Source organism: Helianthus annuus, chromosome 3 (assembly GCF_002127325.2).
Source record: "Helianthus annuus cultivar XRQ/B chromosome 3, HanXRQr2.0-SUNRISE, whole genome shotgun sequence".
NCBI classification, from domain to species: domain Eukaryota; kingdom Viridiplantae; phylum Streptophyta; class Magnoliopsida; order Asterales; family Asteraceae; genus Helianthus; species Helianthus annuus.
This window is the reverse complement of record NC_035435.2, coordinates 55,197,661-55,212,952: the sequence shown is the minus strand read 5'-3', so window position 1 is coordinate 55,212,952 and position 15,292 is coordinate 55,197,661.

Sequence of the window (15,292 nt, the reverse complement as noted above, 5' to 3'; positions counted from 1 at the left end):
AACCTACGTCTTCAAAGTTCCCGTCTTCGAATTCCTCAACCTCTTCTTCCTCGGAATCTTCGTCGTGATCACTGTTGAATCAAATTGGGCGAATCGCCCAAGCATGCTCAACCAAATCCGCCATCAACGTGTTATGTATTTCTCTAGATCGTAATAGCTGAGCATTTGCGAGTCTCTCTTCCATTGTCGCTTGGGTTCATTCGACTAAATCTTCGGGAATATAGTTTTGGCATATCGCTCTTCCATCATCCTCAATGATCATATTATGCAAAATGATGCAAGCATACATGGTCATTCGTATTCTATCCTTATGCCACATGCGACAAGGATTTCTGAGAAAATGCCATCGTTGCTGTAGAACCCCAAAACACCTCTCGATATCCTTTCTCGAAGACTCTTGTAATTTTTTAAAATACTTTCTTTTTTCATCGAACGTTTCAGAAAACGTTTTAACAATAATCGAATACTCCGGGTAGATACCATCGGCCAAGTAGTAGCCATGCTCGTAATCGTTCCCGTTTGCATGAAAACCGGCCTTTGGTATAGTTCCAGAAATGTAGCCCTCTATTAATGGTGAAGCCTCTAACGTATTAATATCGTTAAAACACCCGGCTACACCAAAGAAGGCCGACCAAACCCAAAGGTCGTATGACGCAACAGCTTGTAATACCAAAGTTGGCCCTTTTTGACCACCCCGTGTATGTTGACCTCGCCATGCGGTTGGACAATTATACCAACGCCATTGACGACAATCCAAGCTACCAATCATGCCGGGTATTCCATGCTTTTCTAGATGCACCTCATATATTTTTTGAAGGTCGTTCCAAGTGGGGTGTCTCAAATAACGTTTTCCATATAACTGGCATATACCTAAAATATAATTTAATATACAAAAGTTTTACTAGTAAGCTACTAAAAAATAAATATATAAAAGTAAATAAATAAAAGACAATAAAAATTACCATAGCAAAAATGTTCCAAGCAATCTCGGGTTGTTTTCTCCGCCATCTTCAAATACTCGTCGTTGATGTCGTAAGTGTTTCCGTAGGATAATACGCGTAAGGCGGATGTGACCTTTTGACCAAAGATATAGGTGCGCCGCAAGATGGGTCGTGGAGGGGGAGTAGGCCGAATGTGCTCAAATGCTTGTATCACAAAAGTACATGCACTCGTAACCGCTTCTCCCTCGGCCGCGTCTTCGTCAGGCGAAAAAAATTTTCGGTAAATTTCGGTGAAAGAGTCTTCCGACGGGAAACCCATTTTTTTGAATAAGGTGAGACTAGCTTCAACACTTTTTTAAAAACATATAGAGAATGAGAGTTGGAATGTATTGATTTGTAAAAAAAAATGGAAGAGTAGGAATGTATTTATAGTGTGAAAATAAAAAAAAACTTGAATTTTTTTTTTTTAAATATGACCGTTTGACAACGGTCAAAAATTCAAACAAATCATCAAATAACGCCGCGATAAACATAGCGTTTGGAATTTTTTTTTGGGCATAGCGCCCTTCGTCCCGGTGTGGCCGGCGCCATCTCGGTGCTATGGGGGCATTTCGCGCCCCACTACGTATGCTCTTAGAGCCAAGAAGTTGAAGCAAATGGCTAGAAAAAGGTTAGTACGCGTGTCGCGGGGGTATTCCCTCCTTCTCCGCGTGTCGCTTGGGATACAGTCATCAAATGGGTCCTATTTGAAATCAGATTTCATATACCCAAAAAACCCTTCTTTCTCTTGTCTCTCGGTGTCACCTGCAATTCACCCACCACCTCCTTCTTCACCCCCGACCAACCACATCCACCATCAATCACCACCTGCATCGTGGTCCTCCGACCAATCACCAATCACCACCACCTCTCCGACCGGTCACCATCACACCACTGAGACCACCCTCCACTTCCGAATAACCACCGCCCCACCTCTGGCAGACCACCCACCATCACCCTCCAAAATAATCACCATACCCACCGTCATTCACCATCCATCACCGTCAATTACTTACCCACCTCTGTTACACTACCAGCGACCCCAATAACATCCACCATCACTCATAGTTACTGTCGCTCACCGCCGGCCGACCTCTGATTGACCTCAGTCGATCTCCGATTCCGATTAATAAACAAAGTGTCATAGTTTCTTTATTTTTCAGTTTAAAAAGTGAATCCAGGTACGAAAGCTACAAATTCTTTGGTTGTTTTATATTTCTGTTGATTGAATTAATGAAGATGATATGTAGTATTAACTAGAATTGCGTCCCGCCGCAATGCGGCGGGGATTCTTTAGTTATAACTAAGTCGATCTATGATCCGCACGTTATGTTAAACCTATCAAACAGGAAAAAAAAGACGATGTAAAAACGTTCACCCACACACGCATGTTGCGTCGTGTTAACTCGCAAAATTTAGAACGAAACGTAAAAACGTTAAATCAAAGACGCACGTTGCGATGTGTTAAGTCACAAAATTTAGAACCAAGCATAAAGCGAAAAATTTGCGGAAAATGAAAACTATTAAGGGCCAAAGTTGAAAGTAAAAAAAGTTGTGAGGATAGATTGCAAAAGATAAAAAGTTTGGGGTTAAAAGTAAAAACAAATTGTTGTTAAAAGTAATTTATGAAATACTTTTGGTTGAAAAGTAAAAAAATCTATTTTTTTGGAAAACCCCCAAAGCCAAGGTTACAACAACCATATGTATAACAATTTTTTCTTTGAAAACCCCTCAAAGCACACCCCACGGGGCGTGAAACGGTGTCAAATAATACTAATGCCACACAACCGTCATCGACCACTAACACTGACTCGACCTAGGATCTGAGTGTTGCGACGAACCTGTCAAACATGAAAAAATAGAGGTAAAAACGTTGAACCATACATGCACGTTGCGCCGTGTTAACTTGCAAAATTTGAAACAAAACATAAAAAGGTTGAACCAGTCGTACGTTACGTCGTATTAACTCGAAAAAATTAGAACTATACGTAAAACGAAAATCTGCGAAAGATGAAAAGTATAAGTGACAAAAGTTGTGAAGTTAAATTACAAATAATGAAAGTTTTGGGTTAAAGTTAAAAAACAAATTATGTAGGGTTAAAATTGTAAAAGGTAAGAATCTTTGGGTTAAAAGTAAAAAATCAATTTTTTTTTTTGTAAAAACTCCAAAAGCATAATGTACAACTTGAATTGCACATTTTTGTTGCTAATTTATAATATATAATTTTGATTAGAAAAAAAATGTTTTGAGTACAGAGATGGGTCAGGGGCTTTAAGAGTTTAGGTCCAAGCTATGTTAAATGTGGGGCTTCTGTAATGTTGATTGACAATAGGTGTTGAATGTAATTGCAAGAAAGTTGTTTTTGAATTGATAGATAAAAACAGTGATACGATTTGATTATGAACTGAACTGTGATAAAAAGACTGAGATGTGTCTGTCTGAGCCGAGTGGCATTTGGATTAAAGGTAGAGGAGGTGATAGGTGTGTGCTTTGAATATGTCGATTTGGCAAATACCGACTGATATAGGTGCAAATTGTGAAAAGGTTATGGTTGATGTGTTTTTTATAGATATGGGTAGCATTTGGGTTAATTAAATTTGCGAGATGGAAGGATAAGTCGAGCGTGTTGGGACTTATTAAGACATGACTATATAGTTGCGTTTGTTGAAGTAAAAAAGTTGGATGTAAGATGCAAGATTAGTGTGTGGATAAGGAAGCAAGTTAAAGTATGTGAACGGGTAGGAAGATTAGCAGTGAGGCGAGTAAGTTTGAGCGAAAAGTAGGCCGGTCGATAGTCGGGGGTTTGAGTCAAAGTAAAAGGCAATTAGTGCAGTCCCGCGATACGCGGAAGGATTTGAAGAGTATGTCACGACGTGCGACGGGGTGCGGGTCGAGAGAAAATCAATTTTGTTATGCCCAGTTTTGTTTGATGTCATCCGGATCTCATTTTTCACTCGTTTCTCTTTGTTTACTAACCGTTTAACCTGTTTGGGAGCTTGTGAGTTTTATTTCGCAGGTGTCGATTGCTTTTGTCCATACTCAATCTCCATTTGGACGAAAGTGATTCGAATTATGTCAAGACAAGCGTCCCGTGTTGAAGCAACCGCGAATGAAATGCTATACGGTTGCGGTGGAACAAGGCTCAGAAGACTCAACCGTGTCAAATCAGGGGAGTCTGTTCCATGTATCTCTGTATTTTGATTTATTTTTTTTAGTTGAGTCTAAAGTTTCTTGCTCCATTGAGGACAATGAAGGAAATAAGTGGGGAGGGGAAACTAGCGTTTAGTGTGTTAGTGTCGTGTCGTAAATATAAAATTAAAAAAAAAGGGAAAAATCAAAAATTAAAAAAAAATTGAAAAGATAGAAAATGTCTCGAGAAAGTTTTGCACAAAATGGAAGGTGATAGGTAAAATCGGATCGTTGGCATTTGATTACTATATATATGAGATAATAAACAGTCAGTCACACGTCTAACTTAGGATATGTGGGTAGGCCCAGCCAGTTGAAAGGTTTTTTAGGAATGATATAATATACCTAAAATTAGGAATCTTGTGGGTTCTCACCTTATGGCAAAGCTGAAACTGTAGAGCGTATAAGGGGTACGTCATAAGTAAAAAAAACTTATAAGTTTTTCCGATTAAATTGGCACACCTGTTTCTTTTTGTGAAAACAAATCCGAAACAGTGTGGCGCCTAAAAAGAATATATTCCATCCATCCATTTGAGCACATGTAAAAAAAATGTGAAGTTTATGGCATTAACCATGGGGATGGTGACTCGTGTGGCGTATGTCCACTGAACTGATCGTATACAAAAGCATGTAAGCTCGCAATATCATCCATCTATCCATCATAAAGCTTAATCGGAATAATATAAGAGTTTTTTATATAAGGTGGTAGATTATAAATCTTTTAATCTCATAAGCTTGAAACGGGAATAGGTGGAGTCGTAGTCTTTTGAGTGTGGGATCCATAGATGACTATAATTACTTGAACTTAAATGAATCGTGAATAAGGGCTTGGAAGTTGGCGGTTGGGTTTAAGTGGATCGTATACATGCAATCCTAGTTAATGTGTGGTTTGATTTGTTAATAAAGTAATTGAATATATTAGATGCCAATGTTTCTGATTGTGATTCCATTTGCAAATAATTTTTTCGGGACGAAAAAAGATAAGTGTGGGGATTTGATCGGTGCATTATAGTTACACTTTATTTTATACTAATTATAATATAAATATAATAATAATTATGTTATGATAATAGTTATTGTTAGTTTAATATTTTGTAGGATTTTGTATATATTTAGTTAAATAATGTAATTAGGATATCTAAATAATAAAAAGGTTACGTTGAGTATCAAAGTAATTAAATGGAAAATATGCATACAATAACTATATGAGCAAAAATTGAATTAAAAGAATACTAAATAAAAGTTGTTGATGTTTTTCACTTTCGTAGGGTTGTTGAAAGTGCAATTAACAAAGTGGGCCGTGCCATTTATGTTGGGCCAAGGGAGGCTTTTGACGGCAATTTTGGGGGATTACATATTCATTCGTAGCCGTCATATATCGAACAGAGGGACAGTTTTCATGAGGATTCAACATTATTCAAGCCAATCAATGAAGTCGGATCAACTCGGGATGACAACCGAAGCCGTGAAGATCACCATAAGTGGCTAAATCTTTCGGTGACTTCTGCCCGGATGAACGTTTACACGGTTTAATATAATTTTCTGTTTTTCTGATTCTTGTAAACTGGTACAGCTTGACCACTTGTGTTGGATTATTGGTAAACGTTTCTTGTGTTTGAATTACTTGTCGTTTATTAAGTGTATTGGCAACTTCCTTGCGTTGTTAGCGGGTTAGTAAATCGGTGGGTAGTTGATATAAACAAACGAGTTATTAGGTTGCGTAGTGAATCTTAAAAACTATCCCTATTAACTAATCAAATTCATTAATTCCAAGGTCATGTCTATGTGGTGTTTTGAATCAGAAAACGGATGTTTATATTAAAACGGGTATTCGGGATTCCGGGTGGAGGTTACTTCTTCTTAATATTGATAACACTTTTCGTGACAAATCGTGTTTTCTTTTAAATCTACAAACAAACCCCTAATTTAGATAATGTAGTTTAATTAATTCCTTTAATGCTAACCACAAATTCCCCGTGGATATGATACCCTACTTACGCTATCTACTTAGTTTAATTTGGTTTTTGATTGACCCTTACGACAGTCATCAAGTGTGACAAACCGGTTAATTATGTCCGGCTTCCAAACCGGCCCCATATGTGTGACAAACATGTAAAACTGTATACAAGATTATCTTTAAAAAATTGTCCCAAGTTATAAAAGATTTGTGCCATGTGCACTTAAATAAATTTTCATAAATCTTTTCAAAAGAGTCAGTTAATTGTATTTACCAATGTAAACTGACGTATTTTCTTAAAGACTGATTGACATGTACCTCTCGAAATAGGGTGGAGCTATTAGGTGTCATAAGAGGATCTTGCAAATCCATAGATACCTGAAGTCTGTTACTTTGTTTTCTTGTATTTTAATTATGATCCGTCTGTGGATCTTATTACAATCCAGTCTGTATATTCTTTCATTCGGACACTCAGACATTATGGTTTGTAATAGTTTATTTACCAAGCCTTCCCCTGTGCTATTATATTGTGTGTATTGACAATGATAATATCAACTACGTCACGATACTCCCCGCCGGGCCCACCGGTAATATGTGGAAATATCAGGGTGTGACAGGTTGGTATCGAAGCCAACATTGAGTGAATTAAACACTAACCTTTTGTGTTTAATCTCAATGACACAATAAGCACATTCCTTAGACTTCCGAGTCTCGGCCAATGACCTAGGATTTACTCATAACTTTCCTTTGCTGTTTATATTTTATTTTATTTTTGTTTTACTTGTTTTGACAGGATTATTCATCATCAATGCCGCCCAGAGTGAGAGGCAATGGAAAAGGTCCAATGCGAGGTGGACCATCAGGACACGCAGGACCTTCCCATCGGCGCACCCCGTCTGCGTCATTTTCTAGTTCAAACTCCCATTGTGACACCTGTGTCACTCCAACCATCAAACAAATGCCAAACCAAGGAAATATTGTATTTCATACTTGGGATTTGTATAAATATGTGTATGCTTTGCACATATCAATTCTTGTTCAATTTCATACTCTACAACGCTTTCTGGAGAATTATACGCAAACTGGTGCATAAACGTACTCAGTTTAATGCGACAAATACTCCGGGCGACCATCATACACTTAACATACCTTAAATAACCTTTACATAACTTAGAAATAAGTTTTGAAGGCTTTGGTATGGCAAAAACAAGTTAATTCGCTTACAGGGACTAAACTTGACAAACTGCGAAAGTATGCCAATTTGAACTGTAACGAACATTCCGGAACATGTCCATAAGTTAAACATACCATATATATCCTTTACATAGCTTAGAAATAGGCTTTGAGGGGTTTGGTATGCTAAAACAAACTTTTGGATCATTCAGGGACTAAAAGTGTCAAAAAGTGCATAAGTTTGCACTTTCGCGCATAACTCACGTTCTGAATACATCCGGACATCCAAAAATTTATGTAAGCATCCTAATATTATGCCTTAGTGTTTGGCATGAGAAAAATCCATTCGTCGCGTCATTTGGATCGTCTTTCACGCTTATGCGCATTCCGTCGTAATTAAGCGAACATCGCGATCGTACGGCCAAACGAACCGACATCCGACATATTTTTGGGCATGTTTCATGTCCACAATGTTTAGGCATCATTTTAGGGCCTTAAAGATGACTTTACAGGTCTTAGAAGGGCTGGAAATAGCTTAAACACGCAACAGGGACCAAAAGTGTAAATTCTGCAAGTGGTGCAGATCAGAGGGGCCAGGCGGCCCGCGTAAAGATTGCCCAAAACATGAGGCGGGCCGCGTGAACATGTCTGACAGAAGATTTTGCATTTAATGCAGAATCTGGCCTTTCGTTCGATCAAGGGGCGATGCCTTTTCACCCAACGAAGAGCCAAGGGTCAAGTTCACTGAACTTATCCACTTGGACACATGTACGCACGAGATCAAGGCACGATATTCGATAAAACGATCCTAACGGTTCCACTTTTCCTATAAATACCCCCCCCCCTTTAGTGTAAAATTCACAAAATCAGATCTTAGAGCTCTAAGTTGAAACCATTGTTTCATACCTGAGCTACTTGGTCTTGATTAGCACTCGGGGACCCTCCGTAAGTCTTCTTTCGCTCTTTTATTCGCTTTTCGAGTCCGAAAGTCAACGTTTTGTTGACTTTCTGCATTGACCAGCTTTTGGTCAATGTGAAGTTCATGGAACTTCATAACGTGAGCGTGATCACGATGGTTATGGTCCATAGTGACCATACCTACTGATTACCACGTTATCTAGGCTCAGTGACGAGTCGTAGTTTCGGCCAAAATGCGCATTCTTGCGTATTTTGTAACCAAACTACTCGTGGGCATCAAAGCCGTTTGTTTTGATGCCAAACCTGTTTCTAAACTTAGTTAAGCATGTTCTAACATGCTTAGCTCGTCACTTTTAGTTTAGTGCTTATATAGGGTCGTAAGATAAGCGATTTAAACCATCGCTTATACTTTCGAACCCGACCCATTTGGTCGGTCATTAGGACCCGACCAAACACATTTGGTGACCATAGCTATAACCTTCCGAGGTTATACCGTGTGGTCGCAATGTTAGGCGTTCCGAACGCGTTCTACGCGAACGACGCGTTAGGGTAGCATAAGCTACCTAAACGGGTCGTGATGGACCGTAAGCACTTAGATTAGGTTTCATTTTAGTATGTAGGCTTTGCTAAGCCATATTACACGAGTTTCCATACTCGTTTGGTTTACGAACCCGCGTACTGTCCGATCCTTCCGATTTGGTCCGGTATATTAACATAAGCTACCTATTAGGTGCCGTTGATATTCCGTGATTTTTAGCATTATCCGGTTATTATATAAGGAATCCAAAGCAATCTCAGGTGAGTACATTGAACCCCTCTTTTACTGTTTTCCAAACTGTTTTGGGGTGAAGCATGTGTACCTATCTGTTATTTTCATGATTTCAAAGTATAATTGATTATACATGTTAGTATTTATCTTTTGACAAACTAAATGCCTATCTATGGTTTAAACACTGATTTCTCAAAAATTACAAAAGTAATTGTTGGAATAGTACTTATTTTGTTCACCAGACCGATTGGTAGTATGATATAGCGCTATAGGACTAGACACCCCATTCCTGTTGTCATGGAATGTCTGAAACCAATTTGTTTCTCCATCCAAATAGGGATTTCCTTTGTGGTATCCTTATAGTCTCAAAGGTGTAGTTTGATGCACCAGGTCTGAATGAATTCTTAAATCGCACCTTTAAAGTATATTTTGATATACTCCCAAAAAGTATAGTTTGATATACTCTCATGTGTGGTATTGTACAGAACCAACATATATTTTGTAATCACCCAAAGCATATTGTGATATGTTACTTACATAACTAAAACATAGTTTAATATGTTATTTATCACATCCAAAGCATATACTGATATGTTAGTTACAAAACTAAAACATGGTTTAATGAGTTATTTATAAATCCAAGGTATACTTGTAATATACTACTGAAAACTATTATTTTGAACAACTAAAGTATATTTAATATACTATCTATCAAACGATTTGGTTTTGGTTAGTGTTTAGATAACGGAACGAGTGTAATGTGATGAAAACATGGTAGATACGCCGCTGGTACTTCTTATATATAAGTGTTTTCATTGCATTACATACCGTTGCGTTATTTAGTACACTTGGGTTAACAATATTGGAACTGAAAATATATTTTAATATATTACTTATTCAACTTTCTTAAATCCAAAGTATATTTTATATATACCATAAACGTTTTATCCAAAACATTGTTTTTCAAACAACTTAACTTATATAAACTCATTTTTTTATGGTTATTCATTTAACCATACATTATTCTTTTATTTATACATATCATCTGATCTTATCGTTTTTCAAACAATTTACAAGATAAAGCAAATTACAAGGTTCATGACGCACTGTTACTAAACATTTTCTCAAACATAAGTCATGAATTCCGTTTTCACAAAACCAATGTATCTCACAGGCATTTTTATGCTGACGTACCTATTTTTACACATGTTTCAGGTGCTGTCTTGAGATGATTGTTGATGCATGCTACATTTAGGATGGACTCGTGCCTTAGCAACTTTAAAACTTGGAAGATCATAGTTGTACTTATGTGATTGTAATAGAACAACGAGTTCATTTAATCAATAAAACAATATTTAAATTTCCATGTGTTATGAAACAATGATTCTGTTACAACACCCCCCGACGTTTCCGCCACGTTTTGTATGTTCTACGTGGTCGGGGTGTGACAGAAAAGTTGGTATCAGAGCTCATGGTTATAGGGAATTAGGTTATTAGTAATGCTTTGACCTAGTCTATAACTTTCCTAGGACCCTAACGCGAGTTTACTTGCGTTTAGTCATAAAACAACACCGTCACCTATCCTTAGGCGACGACCGCAACAAGAACATAAATTTCAAAACCGCTTTGAAAACTAATCATCTGTTCTAGGATGATTGATTACTAGGTTTTGAACCCTCTGTTATAAGGTTTTGAACCCCTTTGAATTTTCAAAACTCTCGTCAAAGTTGGTCTAAATATTGTGAACACATGCAAACTGGAAGGGTGGGTGCCTGTACCCTGAGTTTTCTGTCTAAGGCTAGAGTGTTCGTACAAATCCACATAATCGGACCAGTCACTCTTACCTGGGAACTCTTGGGGTGAGTGTCCACTTATAGGCGAGCATGTCTTCGCGATACATTATTTTTGACCTATTTGCTTTGATTAATCACCAGGTCGTGTGTTGCTTTGTAGTAACAGACAGACGGCCACTATCCTTGCTTTCATCAGATTTGTTCCATCTCATTCTTTTCGTCTAATTCTCTCACTCGTTTCCTCTCATGTTTCCTCTTTTAGAATGCCTCCTCGACGCGACAATCAGATGGCGAATGCCGAACTGGCGGAAATCATCGCGCAACAAATGGCTGCTGCCTTCCCAATTCTTTATGCTCAAATAACTCAAGCCATCAACAACAACAATGCTCCATGCAATTTCAAGATTTTTAACTCAGCTACACCGCTCAAGTTCAATGGTTCTGAGGGAGCAACTGGTCTTCTTCAATGGTTCGAGAGCATTGAGAATACTTTCCGTCACGTTCAGTGTCCTGAAAATCGCAAGGTCGAGTTTTCTTCGAGTGTGTTTCAGAAGAGGGCTCTTACGTGGTGGAACGGGGTTTTGAGAGACCGCGGTGCAGAGGTTGCATTAGCACAGACTTGGGCCGAGCTTAGGGCTCTTATGATGAAGGAGTTCTGTCCTCGTCATGAGCTTAGGGCTCTAGAAAGGGAATTTGATGATTTAAAGCAAGACAGTGGGGAACATCGAGCCTATACTGATCGCTATGAGGAATTGAGCTTGTTATGCCCTACTATGGTTACGCCTCTGGATAAGGCGATTGAGAAATACATTGATGGGCTTCCTGACGTAGTTCAGGACATCGTTACTGGCAGCAACCCTACTACTGTCAGACAAGCCATTGAATTGGCTGCCACTCTGACTGAATCCCAAATCAGGAAGCACAAGCTGTTTCGGAAGGGCGACTTAAGACCATCTGACAAGACTGCTCATGTGGAAACAAAGGAAGAAAGTGCTGAGGTGCCCAAGAAGAAAAAGCGCAAAGCCTCTCAAAGCTACGCTGTAACTGCTCAAGACAAACAAGTTGCACCAAACCAGCCAACACAACCTCGTAAAAGACAAAACTATGTTGGTACTGCACCGTTGTGCAACAAATGCAACCGTCATCATCTAGAGCAAGAGCAGTGTCACAAATGTACCCACTGTGGGCGGTTGGGACATTTGATCAATGTTTGTTGTTATGCAAATCAAGCTGCTGCAAACCCTGCTGCTGTTCAAGCACGGTTCCCTCCAGGGTCATGTTATAACTGTGGTGACCTTACCCACTACAGGAACAATTGCCCAAGGCTTGTTAACATACCTCCAGCGCGTGGACGAGTGTTCAACATCAATGAGGCAAGCATGAACAATGATGCAGCAGTGAACAATTAGTGTTTTGTATTTCCTTAGTTGCTACCTTTTGACACTTCAAGACAATTCCGTTGTTACATAAATAAAGATTTGTTGTTTTTATTTCTGCAAAATTTATGCGTTTGTGTGAATGCTTGATGCAACTTTATGATGTCAACCCAAAGACAAACTACTCGTATGGTTCTGTCATATTATGATCACTTGTGATCTCCCCAAGAACCTTAAACTCTCGTTTCTTTTAAGAAACAAAGTCAAACACTTATTGAGAATCCCACTATCTTTATAGATAGATCCTTAAAAATCATTAAAGTACCAATTGAAATCCATGGATTGGATTCCTAGTGTGCTTTGAATATCCATACCTAAAGGTAACAAAATGAAGAATCAAGTTAACTAAATTTGTGCTTTCTTACATGTTTTGTGGTTGTATGTGATCCATCCAAATCCTCATAGAATCTTTCATATCTTCATACGAGAGATTCATAATGGGATATCCAAAGATACTATCTTAAACCCTTAATGGATTTCAACAGTGTAGTTAAGTCCCTCGGGTTATAAAGTATTATTCTATAATTGGACCTCTTGAAAGGTCTGCTTAAACAAATTGATTTTGAAAAATCTGATTAGAAATATCATGTGATGATGTAACTAAAAATGATCCCTTAAGTGGTCTATTTAAAGAGATCGTACGACGGTCTAGTTAAGAAGATCATGTGTTGATCTAGTTAAAAAGATCGTTCGTTGATCTAATTAAAAGGATCCTTTGGTGGTCTAGTCGAATCGCTTCATGTTTATTCAAGTAATTTTCCTACGCATTATGAAATGGACTGTGCGGACTGTGCAAGGAATTACGTAATTATGGAGGCCTACATAATTATGGAATTCAGTGCACAGGAACCATAGGAAGTTTCATCATGTGTTAAGACCTAGTGACAAGAATAATGATACGGGAGAAGTCTCGGACCTCGACCAATGTCATTTATTCTCACACTCCCCCAATTCTGATCTCAATCACACACCAAGTTTTCCTATGATAAGCCTTCATAAGAAACGTTCGTCAATCAGTAGTTCAAAATTTCATGTTTTACTATTTCAAGGAATTCACTCTGAGGGTTAACAAATTCGCTAAGAATCCTAACATGGCCCAGGGTTTTACCTAAGGGTTCAATGGATCTATTATAAGGCGAAACCTTCACAGCTGTCCTCACGAGTTTCCTCTAGAATTAAATTTCGGGACGAAATTTCCTAAAGTAGGGGAGACTGTGACACCTGTGTCACTCCAACCATCAAACAAATGCCAAACCAAGGAAATATTGTATTTCATACTTGGGATTTGTATAAATATGTGTATGCTTTGCACATATCAATTCTTGTTCAATTTCATACTCTACAACGCTTTCTGGAGAATTATACGCAAACTGGTGCATAAACGTACTCAGTTTAATGCGACAAATACTCCGGGTGACCATCATACACTTAACATACCTTAAATAACCTTTACATAACTTAGAAATAAGTTTTGAAGGCTTTGGTATGGCAAAAACAAGTTAATTCGCTTACAGGGACTAAACTTGACAAACTGCGAAAGTATGCCAATTTGAACTGTAACGAACATTCCGGAACATGTCCATAAGTTAAACATACCATATATATCCTTTACATAGCTTAGAAATAGGCTTTGAGGGGTTTGGTATGCTAAAACAAACTTTTGGATCATTCAGGGACTAAAAGTGTCAAAAAGTGCATAAGTTTGCACTTTCGCGCATAACTCACGTTCTGAATACATCCGGACATCCAAAAATTTATGTAAGCATCCTAATATTATGCCTTAGTGTTTGGCATGAGAAAAATCCATTCGTCGCGTCATTTGGATCGTCTTTCACGCTTATGCGCATTCCGTCGTAATTAAGCGAACATCGCGATCGTACGGCCAAACGAACCGACATCCGACATATTTTTGGGCATGTTTCATGTCCACAATGTTTAGGCATCATTTTAGGGCCTTAAAGATTACTTTACAGGTCTTAGAAGGGCTGGAAATAGCTTAAACACGCAACAGGGACCAAAAGTGTAAATTCTGCAAGTGGTGCAGATCAGAGGGGCCAGGCGGCCCGCGTATAGATTGCCCAAAACATGAGGCGGGCCGCGTGAACATGTCTGACAGAAGATTTTGCATTTAATGCAGAATCTGGCCTTTCGTTCGATCAAGGGGCGATGCCTTTTCACCCAACGAAGAGCCAAGGGTCAAGTTCACTGAACTTATCCACTTGGACACATGTACGCACGAGATCAAGGCACGATATTCGATAAAACGATCCTAACGGTTCCACTTTTCCTATAAATACCCCCCCTTTAGTGTAAAATTCACAAAATCAGATCTTAGAGCTCTAAGTTGAAACCATTGTTTCATACCTGAGCTACTTGGTCTTGATTAGCACTCGGGGACCCTCCGTAAGTCTTCTTTCGCTCTTTTATTCGCTTTTCGAGTCCGAAAGTCAACGTTTTGTTGACTTTCTGCATTGACCAGCTTTTGGTCAATGTGAAGTTCATGGAACTTCATAACGTGAGCGTGATCACGATGGTTATGGTCCATAGTGACCATACCTACTGATTACCACGTTATCTAGGCTCAGTGACGAGTCGTAGTTTCGGCCAAAATGCGCATTCTTGCGTATTTTGTAACCAAACTACTCGTGGGCATCAAAGCCGTTTGTTTTGATGCCAAACCTGTTTCTAAACTTAGTTAAGCATGTTCTAACATGCTTAGCTCGTCACTTTTAGTTTAGTGCTTATATAGGGTCGTAAGATAAGCGATTTAAACCATCGCTTATACTTTCGAACCCGACCCATTTGGTCGGTCATTAGGACCCGACCAAACACATTTGGTGACCATAGCTATAACCTTCCGAGGTTATACCGTGTGGTCGCAATGTTAGGCGTTCCGAACGCGTTCTACGCGAACGACGCGTTAGGGTAGCATAAGCTACCTAAACGGGTCGTGATGGACCGTAAGCACTTAGATTAGGTTTCATTTTAGTATGTAGGCTTTGCTAAGCCATATTACACGAGTTTCCATACTCGTTTGGTTTACGAACCCGCGTACTGTCCGATCCTTCCGATTTGG